The sequence below is a fragment of the Oratosquilla oratoria genome, chromosome 31 (assembly GCF_046742065.1).
Source record: "Oratosquilla oratoria isolate Oo_2021 chromosome 31, ASM4674206v1, whole genome shotgun sequence".
NCBI lineage: Eukaryota > Metazoa > Arthropoda > Malacostraca > Stomatopoda > Squillidae > Oratosquilla > Oratosquilla oratoria.
In genome coordinates, this window is record NC_134807.1 from 39,331,850 (window position 1) to 39,345,137 (window position 13,288).

The window sequence follows — 13,288 nt, forward strand, 5'->3', positions numbered from 1 at the left end:
TGTTTTCAGGTGTGTACAAAACCCATTAAGATTTTAAATGAGAGAAGTGAGGAGGTGAAATTACCAATTTCATCAATCTATTCAGTTCAGGAAGGAATAAAATTAAGAAAGGAATACAATAGTCTATTAAAGCCTACAAATTGCCCTGATTTGGATGAAAGTTTAGTTGCTTTGCTTGTGAAGCGCAATAAAGCAATTGCTTTGCCGGGGGACGCCTTAGGCAAAACAACTGTTTCAAAACATCAGACTAAATTAGAACCAGGAACACAACCTATTTACATACCCGCCTACAGAGTTCCTCACTCTAAATTAACCGTAGTAGATAAACTGGTCACTGAAATGTTATCGCAGGATATTATTGAATATAGTAAAAGTAAGTGGAACTTTACTTTGATTTTGGTGCCAAAGTCAGATGGTACTATGCGCCCAGTTATTGATTATAGGGAATTGAATAAGCACACCATTCGTGACAGGTTACCATTACCAGTAATCGGTGACATTTTAAAAGGTTTGGGAACTGAGAATAAGTATTTTAGCACTATAGATATCAAATCTGCTTTTTGGCAAATAGAGTTGCATGAAGACTCAAGAGAGTTCACAGCATTTTCTACTCCAACGGGACATTATGAGTTCAAGCGAATGCCATTTGGGTTATGTAATAGTCCATTAACTTACATGAGATTAATGAATACAATTCTAGATGGATTGTTAGGAAACACAGCCAATGTATTTCTAGATGACATTTCAATAGTTTCTCAGACAGCAGTTGAGCACTTTTAGAAATTATATTTTATATTCTCAAATCTAGTTGAAGCAGGATTGAAAGTGAAACTTGGAAATTTTAAGTTCTTGCAAGACAGTGTTATTTATTTGGGACATAAGACTTACTACAGTGAATTCAAAAGTTGAAGTAGTGAAAAAATTTCCAGTTCCAACCAATGTAGACAAGTTTAGGAGCTTTTTGAGATTGACAGGATAATATAGAAAATTTATTCAACGATATGCTGACATTGCTAATCCATTAATTTCTTTGTTGAAGAAGGACTCAAAGTTCATATGGGGACCTGCACAGCAGCAAGCTTTTGACAAGTTGAAAGATAAACTATTTTAATATTTCCTGACTATGAAAAAGAATTCATTCTTTGCACTGATGCATCTGACATAGGATTAGGAGGCATACTGATGCAAGAGAGAAATTGAACTTTGAAACCAATAGCTTACACTTCAAGACTTTATGATAACGCAGAGAGAAACTACTCCATAACAGAAAGAGAAACTTTAGCACTAATTTATTCTTTAGAAAGTTTTAGATATATTGTACTTGGATATCTAATCAGGGTTTGGACTGATCATACAGCTATTCAGAACCTATTTAAGCATAAGAATCTTAGGGGCAGACTTGCTAGATGGTTTGCGATACTTCAGTACTATGAAGTTCAATTTGGATATATTCTGGGTCGAAAGAATGTTGCGGCAGAGGCACTTTCTAGAAACAATGACTGGGTTGATCAATTTTGTCTATAGTATAAATGAGTTAGTAACTTTAGATGAGGAAATGCTAATAAGAGAACAGAGGGATGATAAGACATGTGATTTATTAGTCAAGTATTTGATGAACCCAAGACGAAATCCTCCAAAACTACCAAAGGGGTATAAGATAGAGGAATTTCATTTGATTAATGGACTTTTGTATAGAAAATCAGTTGTAAGCGGGAAGGATATTTCTAGAGGTCCAGTAAATCAGTTGGTAATACCACAAACTCTTGTAAAAGAGATATTGAAGTTACTTCATGATAGTGATTGTACCTCACATCCAGGAAAGGATAAAACTTATAGACAAGCACAACATGAATATTTTTGGCCAGGTATGAAGAATGATATAGATATATATATAGAACATTGTTTGGAATGTGTTAAGGTGAAAGGAAAAGCACCAAAACCTGCTCCTAGACTTACCTATCCCATTCCACAGAAACCTTGGGAAACAGTTCATATTGATACATTGGAGTTACCTATGTCTGAGAGTGGATATAAATATGTATTTGATGCCATTGATTATTTGTCAAGATTTTGTATTTTACAACCCATTCCAAATAAGAAAGCTGAAACTATTGCTTCAGTAATCTATGATCAGATAATCTGTAATTTCACTACACCTAAGATCTTAGTTTCAGATAATGGAACTGAATTCAATAACAAAATCTTGGGAAAATTATGTAGTTTATTTAAGATCAAGAAAGTCAATATCTTAGTGAATCATCCACAAAGTAATGGAGTTGTAGAAAGGTTAAATAAGAAAATCATTACATGTCTTAGAGGTATGATAAGTCCTCATGGTATAACTTGGGATATTTGGTCCTTGTGTTAAATGTACTTTGAACAACTGATATAGCAACAGGGGAAACACCTCATTTTATAATTTTTGGGGAAGACATAACTCTTCCATATGAAAATTTTACTGCAGATCAGAAGCCTGTGTATAATATAGATGATTACATCTCAAATAGAATGAATACTTTTCAAAGTATTCACCAAAGAGTTAGGGACCATATGCAGGAGTATTCACAAGAGATGAAAAAGCAACAACACAAAATAGCACATAAAGTAGAATTGAAAATAGGAGATTTAGTCATGGTCAAACTACATTCACCCTGTAATAAATTTTCACCAAGGTACTCAGGTCCATATAGGGTAATTGATTCTGCAGGTGGAAATAAATATAAACTAGTCCATTTAGAAAACAAGGAAGAATTGATAGGCCATTTGAATGATATGAAGAAAGTTAGGTTGCAGATCAGTTATATAATTGAAAATTACTATTGTGATACCCTGTGTATCAATTTTGAGGAACCTGAAGAGTATAGGGAATATTATGATAATATTCTTTGTGAATTGAATATTAATCTTGATACATTTTACAGATAGTATTGAATTGACCATTTGTATGTACTTGGGATGGGAGACATAAACAACTGGAAATTGGTGTCAGGCAGATACATGGAGACCTTGGATCTGCTGTGGTAAGACTTGGAACCTTAAGGACCTTTCACATAAGTATTGATATGTGATATTTATGAATCATTAAGACTGTCTATGAAAATTGAATTAAGTGTGTTAAAAGTAATATTTGAAATGCAAGAAGAGACACTTAACAATAACTTCTAACCCTAAAATGGTGAGTTTTGCAAATATGTTTGCAAATCATTTTATATTGCTATCATCTTTGAAAAGATGATGAAACCATTCCCCATTGAAAAATCGTGTTCTTAGTGATTTTTTTTTTTTTTTTTTGCAAATTACTTAGTTTCCAATTTATTTTGATTTACGCCTTATCATTTTTACATGCATGCCATATACCATTATTATGCCTGAATTATTATTGTGCATTTTGGGGGGCAGCTTATTTCTTTGATATATATGTTTTATATCTTTTACTATGCCATTTTACCAGTTTATGCAAGGGTAGATTAGCCTCTTATACTAGCAAGCCCTGTAAGAGGGTAACAGAAATCATTGGTCGGGACGACCAACGGTAGCTGCCGAGCCCTGTAAGAGGCCGGTAGATAGAGGTAGACATTTGGGTAGATAGAGGGGTACGTGGAGACAAATGTAAATTTTATGACTAAAGGTTTAAAAACAACGGCCGACAGAAATGGCTTACTCATACTCGCGCTCGCTCGCGCCTTTCATATTGCAAACAATGCTGATGTGGCAAAAATTATAAACCTATAAGCCATTTCCGTTGCGACATAATGCTTACGTAAATAATATCGCTTGAAACAGTATAACAGCCTCTCTGATTGGAGAAAAAGGTGGATGAGGAGAAAAATCATTGGCGCATGGAGGTAAAGTCACGCCCTTAAGGAGTGACACTTGTTTGAGAAGTAAAAGAATATTGGATGAATGAAATAGTGACGTCAGAATGAGGGTAGCTTCACGTATTGTATAGGGATCCCGAGCCGGAGTCCCTTGATGTAGATCACAAAACCAAATGTAATCTTTAGAAGAAAGAAGATAAGAAAAATAAATCTCATTTGATTCACCCCATCAAGCTTTGAGTGAAGGACAAGGCATGGGGCCTTCAGATAATTGACTTATGATAAAAGAAAGTGAAGAATAAAAACTTATTCAGAGATTAGTGCAACAGGCGCTACCATATATATTTATATATATATGTATATGTATATATATTTATATTTATATACATATATTTATATATATTTTTCTATATATATATATATATATATATATATGTGTGTGTGTGTGTGTGTGTGTGTGTGTGTGTATACATGTATATATATGTATATACATATATATATGTATATATATATATACATATATAAGCATGACAACACAGAAGAAGGCATGAAGTTATATTCCAAGATCAAAACAAATTCCTACCTCAACTTCACCCACGAGATAGAACAAAACAGCAAGCTTCCTTTCCTCGACATTTTGGTCCGACGTGAACCCGCTTTATTTTCAACAGAAGTTTATACCAAATCCACCAATCTCGGATTCTGCCTTAACTGTGCAAGTGAGTGTCCTGAGCGGTATCGGCGCAGTGTCATCAACGCCTTCGTCAAAAGAGCCCTCACCCACTGCTCAACATGGACCGCCACGAACGCAGAGCTTAAGAGAATCACCCAGCTTCTCGGCAACAACAATTAACCTATGAAAGAAAGAGAGAAATGATAAAAATAATACAAATTTTATATCAGTACCTGGCTCAGAAACGTCACCAATAATAGACAAATATTTAACAAAATCGGGTATAAACCTAGCTAAAATAACTAACAAGAGGATAGGTGATTTAATAAAGACTTCTGAAAAGAGAACCAATTCCGAAAACAGCGTCGTATACAAAATCCCGTGCAATAGTTGCTCAATGGCTTATTTTGGCGAATCGTCAAGAGGATTAGAAAAAAGAATTTATGAACATAAAAAACGACATAAAAGCATATAGGACATCTAATTCTTTAGTAGTTCATGCGGAAAAATTCGATCATTTACCAAACTGGAGAGAAGCTGAAGTGCTACATAAAGGTTTTGATAAATTCACTAGAAGAATTGTTGAATCAGCATGTATTTCTACTAGTAATTCATCGAATCATCGAGGAGGGTTTATCAATTTAGCTAAAGAAACTAGTATTTTAATTCTAAAACACGCCAGAAAAACGACTTTTCCCAAGTGTCCGAAAAGATAATTAGATTTAGTACATAAACTTCAATTGCAGTTCTACATACACTCTCTGAAGAAGTTCTACGCGAACGAAACGTTAGAGTGTTTAGGGTTCCGAGCCTTTCCCTGTGTTTATGTTCTCCATCATCCAAATAATTTGTCTAAAATACTTATCAATATGTCAAATGATGGAGAGTAACAGGAGGTTATTTGGCAGGAATACCACAGAAGACGCAAGTTGGATAGATGTGTACTACAACGTAAATTTCTACAGGATTGCTTGGAAGAAAAGGTCCTTCCTAAATCGGCTCCGAAACAACTGGTTAGTGAGAACAACCCATTCGGTATGTGTGCTAAAGTATATTTAGAAGAAGCTTGTAAAGATTTGGACAACAAAATAGAAACATTGCGTGATAAAGTGAAACTACCAATATGGAAACAGGTCCATAAGAACGGAACACCGACACCGGATATTTGGTCACCGGACATTTGCCCATCAGACATATGCCCACCGACTCATAAATGTACTTGTAGATTTGGAGTGCAATTACCATCACACCTAACTTATAAATTAGAAAAAGAAAAGACATCACAAAATGAAAGACTAGAGCGAAAATTAAACAGTCTATGTGACAACAGCGATTGGAATAAAATTGGAAGGTGTGAAATAATAACAAATCTTTCAGATAGGAGATTATCGAATACTGAAATTCAAGCTCTATCGCTAGGACTTAAATTCGACACTGGTATTAACACAAGGGGATTCACAGATACTATTAAGAGAAACTATAGATGGAGTGACAGCGATATTGAAAAAGGATTCAAACAGGGGATTGTTACATGTTACCAAGCGTTAGCCATTAAAAACGAATGCGTCATCCCCAGAAGATTCAAGAAAGCTTTAATAAATCTAGGCTTAGACAAAGACATAGTAATCACCAATGCAGATAAAGGAGGTGGTATCGTGATCTTATCAAAAGAAGACTATATCAGTAAAATGTTAGAGCTCTTAGATGACGACAATACTTATCGCAAAAAACATATAGGTTTCGTAACGAATGAAGCAGATAAATTAAAAAAACATGCCAGAAAAATTCTTAATAAAACTGAAAAAGGAAAGAAATTAATGGGACTTCTGGAGGAATACCACAATCCTCCCAGAATGCGCGGTATTCCAAAAATTCACAAACCCAATGTTCCAATGCGACCCATAACTTCAGGGGTTGGCAGTGCACCCCACAGACTAGCGAAATGTCTAGCCAAACCACTATCACAGGCAATGGGATCGATCAGCAATACACATTTGAAAAATTCTAACGATCTTTTGACAAGACTAAAAGTTTTAGATTTCACGGGGAAAAAGTTAGTAAGCTATGATGTCAAGGCGTTATATACAAATATTTCCACTAACGGTGCGTTAGAAGCAGTAAAGAGAGTAATAAAAGATATGAAGGATACTGACCTACCCATAAGAAAACAAGATTATATAGAATTGATAGATTTATGCGTAAATTTCGGTGCGTTTACTTTTAATGGTGACGAATATGAACAACATAGAGGTCTCGCTATGGGTAGTCCTTTAAGTGCAGTGATGGCCTGTCTATATATGGATTTATTAGAAAAGGAAAACTTCATCAGAATCAATGGTAGGGGATCACACTGGTTTAGATATGTAGACGACGTCCTCGCAATCATCCCCGAAAACACCAATGTAAATAATAAAGTGAGAATGCTTAACGCGGTCAACAGCGATATTCAATTCACCGTAGAAGAGGAACAAAACGGACAATTGCCCTTCCTAGATACGTTAATACGACGAGTGGGAAAAACTGTAACTTTCTCAGTATACAGAAAGGAAACAAACAAAGAGGATTTAGTACATTACTTCTCCGCACATGATGATAGGACAAAGAGTGGTATAGTAATAGGATTTTTTCTCAGGGCACTACGAATCTGTAGTAATGAATACATAGAAGGCGAATTTGATTCCATTATGAAATCCTTTGACAAACTTGGATATCCAGAGGGAATGTTGAAAAGAACAAAAAGAAAAGCAATAAATATTTACAATCGCGGAAAGAAAGAGAGAAATGATAAAAATAATACAAATTTTATATCAGTACCTGGCTCAGAAACGTCACCAATAATAGACAAATATTTAACAAAATCGGGTATAAACCTAGCTAAAATAACTAACAAGAGGATAGGTGATTTAATAAAGACTTCTGAAAAGAGAACCAATTCCGAAAACAGCGTCGTATACAAAATCCCGTGCAATAGTTGCTCAATGGCTTATTTTGGCGAATCGTCAAGAGGATTAGAAAAAAGAATTTATGAACATAAAAAACGACATAAAAGCATATAGGACATCTAATTCTTTAGTAGTTCATGCGGAAAAATTCGATCATTTACCAAACTGGAGAGAAGCTGAAGTGCTACATAAAGGTTTTGATAAATTCACTAGAAGAATTGTTGAATCAGCATGTATTTCTACTAATAATTCATCGAATCATCGAGGAGGGTTTATCAATTTAGCTAAAGAAACTAGTATTTTAATTCTAAAACACGCCAGAAAAACGACCTTTCCCAAGTGTCCGAAAAGATAATTAGATTTAGTACATAAACTTCAATTGCAGTTCTACATACACTCTCTGAAGAAGTTCTACGCGAACGAAACGTTAGAGTGTTTAGGGTTCCGAGCCTTTCCCTGTGTTTATGTTCTCCATCATCCAAATAATTTGTCTAAAATACTTATCAATATATATATATATATATATATATATATACATATATATATGTATATATATATATATATATATATATATGTATATATATACATATATATATATATATGTATGTATATATACGCACACACACACAAGCCAAATTACCCGCGCGTTGCTGCGAGTTCGTGAATAATCCCTAACCTTATAATCTTGGATAATAAGGTTTCAGAATATGTATGGATATAGGGGTTATCTGCAAAAACGTAGGAGGAAAGTGATTACTCTTTAACTTAACCATTGTAGTGGATTGTTAACGCTACATGCCGTAAGAGAAGAATTGAAACAAACTTTAAATATTTTTTGACTCGGTAATTGCATCTCTGCCCGCAATAATATCAAATAAAAATACCCAATATTTCAACATTTGGTAGAATTATACAATAATTTTATATATACACATTTTTCCCTACAAAGGCTATCATGGTTTATGGCAACATTAATTATACATATATAAATAATATTTATGGACACATACAATGGTTTGTTTAATTATAGTAATTCTCATGTCACAAAAATGCTACGCGCGTTAAGGGGACACTACATTATTGGCGTGTTACCACACCATACCCCACCTAACTTTAACCCTTAACCCTAACCAATATATATATATATATATATATATATATATATATATATATATATATATATATATATACATATATATACATATATATATACATATATATATATATATATATATATATATATATATATTAGAAATGAAATATAATTATTCAAGTACCTGGAGTGAAAGGGTATCAGAATATATATATTTATGGGGGTGTATATCCAAAACCCTAGGAGTTCGTGAACAAACAAGCAGACAGACAGACAGACAGAGGCTACTACTTTATTATAATGTATATATATGTATACATATATATATATATATATATACATATATATATATACATATATATATGTATATATGTATATATATGCATATATATATATATATATATATATATGAAGTTGTTTATTCTGCTTTTTTAAGCTCACAATATTGAATACAGAGATCATAAGAACGAAAAAATCCCTCCACCAGTCTCTATCCTTACTCTTCTTTATTTCCTTACTCCTTGTTTAACGCCATACTAACTTCCTAGTCATCAGTGTTATTTCCAGACCTTATCCTATCGTATATGTGTGATCAGCTCGGTTCCATTCACTTCAGTTATACACACAAAGACCACTTTGTTGTTAATATGGTTTCTAAAACGAATTGTCTTGACTATTTCTATCCAAAGCTCAGGTGTTATCGTTTATAGCCTCATTTCGCATAGCTTCGACACCTTTACTTTCGAATTCTACTTAGACTCGGAGAATACTCAATCCTCTCCGCCACCCGTGTCTCCCGACTCCGACCTCCATTCTTGCAGCAACCTTACCGGAATGTCAGAACCACTCGAGGCGCTACGAGTCTGGAACATAAACAACGCTTCTGGCGATTGAGAATATCCAGTGCATCGATTCATCATTCATGGGGGCAGAAGACTATCTGGCTACTTTCGCGTTTCCTTCTCTCCTCCCCCTTGAACCCCACGACCTTGACAAAATTGGCCAAACCAAGACAAGCGTATGTATTGTAATAATGAATGCCTACACCATCGTCTTTCTATGGCTATCATCTACCTATTTATCTATCCATCTATCTATATACCAAGACTTGTTCCCCCTTATAGGTGAGGTAGTCAGTCAAGGCACGTACCCACTCCCATTCATTTCGCTCCTATCCACCACCCTTGTTACCCTCTCATGAGAATCATAAGAACATTTACATTTGCCTCTTTTCATAACATTTGGTACCTCATAGCTCTCTGGACTGAACGGGTTGATATATTTAATTTTTCATTTACTCAAACTAACGAAAGGGTTTCTCTCACTCGTATAGTTTTGACAGTGACCATCTATCATTATTTCGATGAAGAGCAGGGAGTTCTATAAACTGAATAGAAACTTCTAGTATTACACAAACTGAGTTACAAAAAAGAAACCCTGTGGTCTTAGAGAGCCAACGCATGAAACATGCTCAGACTGATCTAAGGATGCCTGATATTGAAATGGAGACTTCCTATGTTTTAGTTGAGTTCATAACAGGATGACTACTAGGATTGATATTAGTAATTTTCTGTCTCATTACTGGCGACTTTATTAAACACTACTAGAGAAATCACCTTACTGCTATAAATAATAATTCTTTCAAAAAACATATACTTTCATATACTCAAATCCTACTTATTCGAAACCGTGTTTGTCTCGCGATCGGTTAGCTGTAGGTTAGAATCTCGCATTTATCTCCGATTCCCAGTAGTGATTGTTACCTGCCCCAAAATTCCAAATGTATAGAGCAAAGGTTACGGCTTCGGCCGCAGCTACACGCCTTTTGGTGTAGGCTGCTCACATTCCACACCTACTTAATCACTTAGACATTATATAGGTACAGCTAAGTACTGAACTTTGACTTGGAGGTTCAACCTGACAAAATATGCAGTAGCTATTTAGCCTTCGAGGAAATAAAATGTATATATATATATATATATATATATATATAAATCACTTCATATATCTCAAAATTTATCATTTACTTTGTTCAAAATATCGGATTAGAATAAAAGGTCATCAGTTGAAATTGTAGTACTCCAGTGCAATCATGTGATGATTCCAATTAGTAAATAGTAACAAGTGGAAATTGGTGGAACGGAAAGCTAAACAGACATTAGCAATCATGAAGTACTGACGAGCTTTATCATATCATAAGCGACGTCATGTGATTGTGTGTGTGTGTGTGTGTGTGTGTGTGTGTGTGTGTGTGTGTGTGTGTGTGTGTGTGTGTGTGTGTGTGTGTGTGTGTGTGTGTGTGTGTGTGTGTGTGTGTGTGTGTGTGTGTGTGTGTGTGTGTGTGTGTGTGTGTGTGTGTGTGTGTGTGTGTGTGTGTGTGTGTGTGTGTGTGTGTGTGTGTGTGTGTGTGTGTGTGTGTGTGTGTGTGTGTGTGTGTGTGTGTGTGTGTGTGTGTGTGTGCGTGTGTGTGTGTATGTGTGTGTGTGCGTGTGTGTGTGTGTGTGTGTGTGTGTGTGTGTGTGTGTGTGTGTGTGTGTGTGTGTGTGCGTGTGTGTGTGTGTGTGTGTGTGTGTGTGTGTGTGTGTGTGTGTGTGTGTGTGTGTGTGTGTGTGTGTGTGTGTGTGTGTGTGTGTGTGTGTGTGTGTGTGTGTGTGTGTGTGTGTGTGTGTGTGTGTGTGTGTGTGTGTGTGTGTGTTTGTGTGTGTGTGTGAGTGCGTGTGCGTGTGTGTGTGCTGGTACGCGTGAATGTATGCATGCATGTATGCATGTACGTATACGTATATAAGTGTGTATTTTATATGAATGTATGAATGTATATATGCATATATTCTTTCAATGAAATTGATGCATCACATATGTATACTTATTTGAGGGTCTTGGTAAATATTCTGGATAGCATGATATGATAGTTATATATTTCGTTATCTTCATAGTCCGTGGCACAAATTCGTATGTAACTGTTTCTGCTATCATCTGCATTTTCAATGATATTTTTAAATGAATATGCATTTTTTCGTACTACTTAAACAGTGAGCTGAATTTTTCAAACGAAAGGGAGTCTATTTTTTCTTTCTTAATCATCACAAACATATTATACATTCATTAGGGTATGAATATTCTAGAAGAATAAATGCAAACATATTTTTTAAAAATGTCCTGTGAATACATATGTACTAATTTAGAACAATTCCAAATATAACAAGAGCAATAATGGCAACAAAATGCTCTCCCTCTCTCACAGAAACTTGAACGTTTTACCAAACTGATGTTTAAGCTTTAACATGAAAGATTGCAGCCTGGAGCATATAAGTTTTTAAACTTAGCATTCAAACTAACAAACTTGTATTTAGCTAACATTTATCTTATAATATGTTAGATAAACATACAAGAAATGCGACTGTATCATTAAATACTTTATTCTCAACATGATAATTGGCAACCAAACTTCATATACTAACGATATAAGAAAGTCAGGATTGACACATTTACTACCTTCCCACAAAATTAACCTTACACAGAATTAAGGACACTGACTTATTTTTCCTATGTAACAACCACATAGGTTGTGACATATTCCTCTTTTTGGGGATGTGTTTATGTTTATCTTAATAAGAATCCTTGGGCTGAATGGAAAGGTTATTTTTTCATATCAATTTAAATAAAGATTAGTATATTCTGTCTTCAAAGAATGCTATTAATATTCTACACTCATGTTTTAGTCCTTCTCTTATAATTTTCTTATTTATTTATTTATTTACTTCGAAAAAATTCTTTCAGGTCAATTGAGTATTCGAAAGCAGAATATCCAGAAGCAAGTCTGCATCATCTATAACTTTAATCGTAAACATGTTCTCTTTAGTAATAAGTGTTCAGAATATTTCATGTAACATTCCCTTAACAATAAGATATACTTACTGTACATGAAATTATGTTACCAAAACAATATTCGAGAAGATAAACATTATCATATTAGAGGGATTGGTTCCAAATCTGCAACTTTTGAGTACTGAATAAAATGGCCGGTTGGCAAAATTGTTTTATTATCTAGCAACTGTGATAAATAGAACGCTCAGACTTACCTCATCAACATAAAAAAAAAAAAAATAAGCATATCGCTTTTCCTCCGTGTTGACTTTAGCTTTACTTAGCGTATACGTTGTACATAGCCTCTCATGGTGCGTTCGTTATTTTTAGTCTGATGAAGCATATAGGTTTCATTTCATTTGACATACGCCTATGAAACGCTCTCCTGCTATGAAACGAAATAACGCTGAAATATCTGGTTTTGATGTATTAGCATTCCGACAGCAAAGAGTTTTATATCTGCATCGTTTCATCAGTAGGCGTGATGTTTTAGTAATTCCACTGCTACAATGATTGGTGTTACTTGAATGCGTGTGTACTATTAAATTGTAACAATGAACGGTTTATTCTATTCACTTTTTGTCTTGTATCTATATTTTCTTTTGATAAAAGTTTATACTTTGTACCAGTTTATACAAAAATAATGATAAATAGAGATTTGGAGAATAAATGTGTATTTGAAAATTTCGTGTGTGAATGCCAGGAGAGTTATTTGCCTGAATAAAGACACCAGAACCTTCCATTATTAAAAGAAAAAGCATTTGCTACTTTTTCTTCTGGGTCTTATTTAGCGCAATGAAGGGGTTGAGACTATAACTACCAATTTATCTTCTTTTGTGACACAATTTATGTGTTGTTGTTTTGGCTAACTCAAGATAATGTCTAACTTTGGAGACAC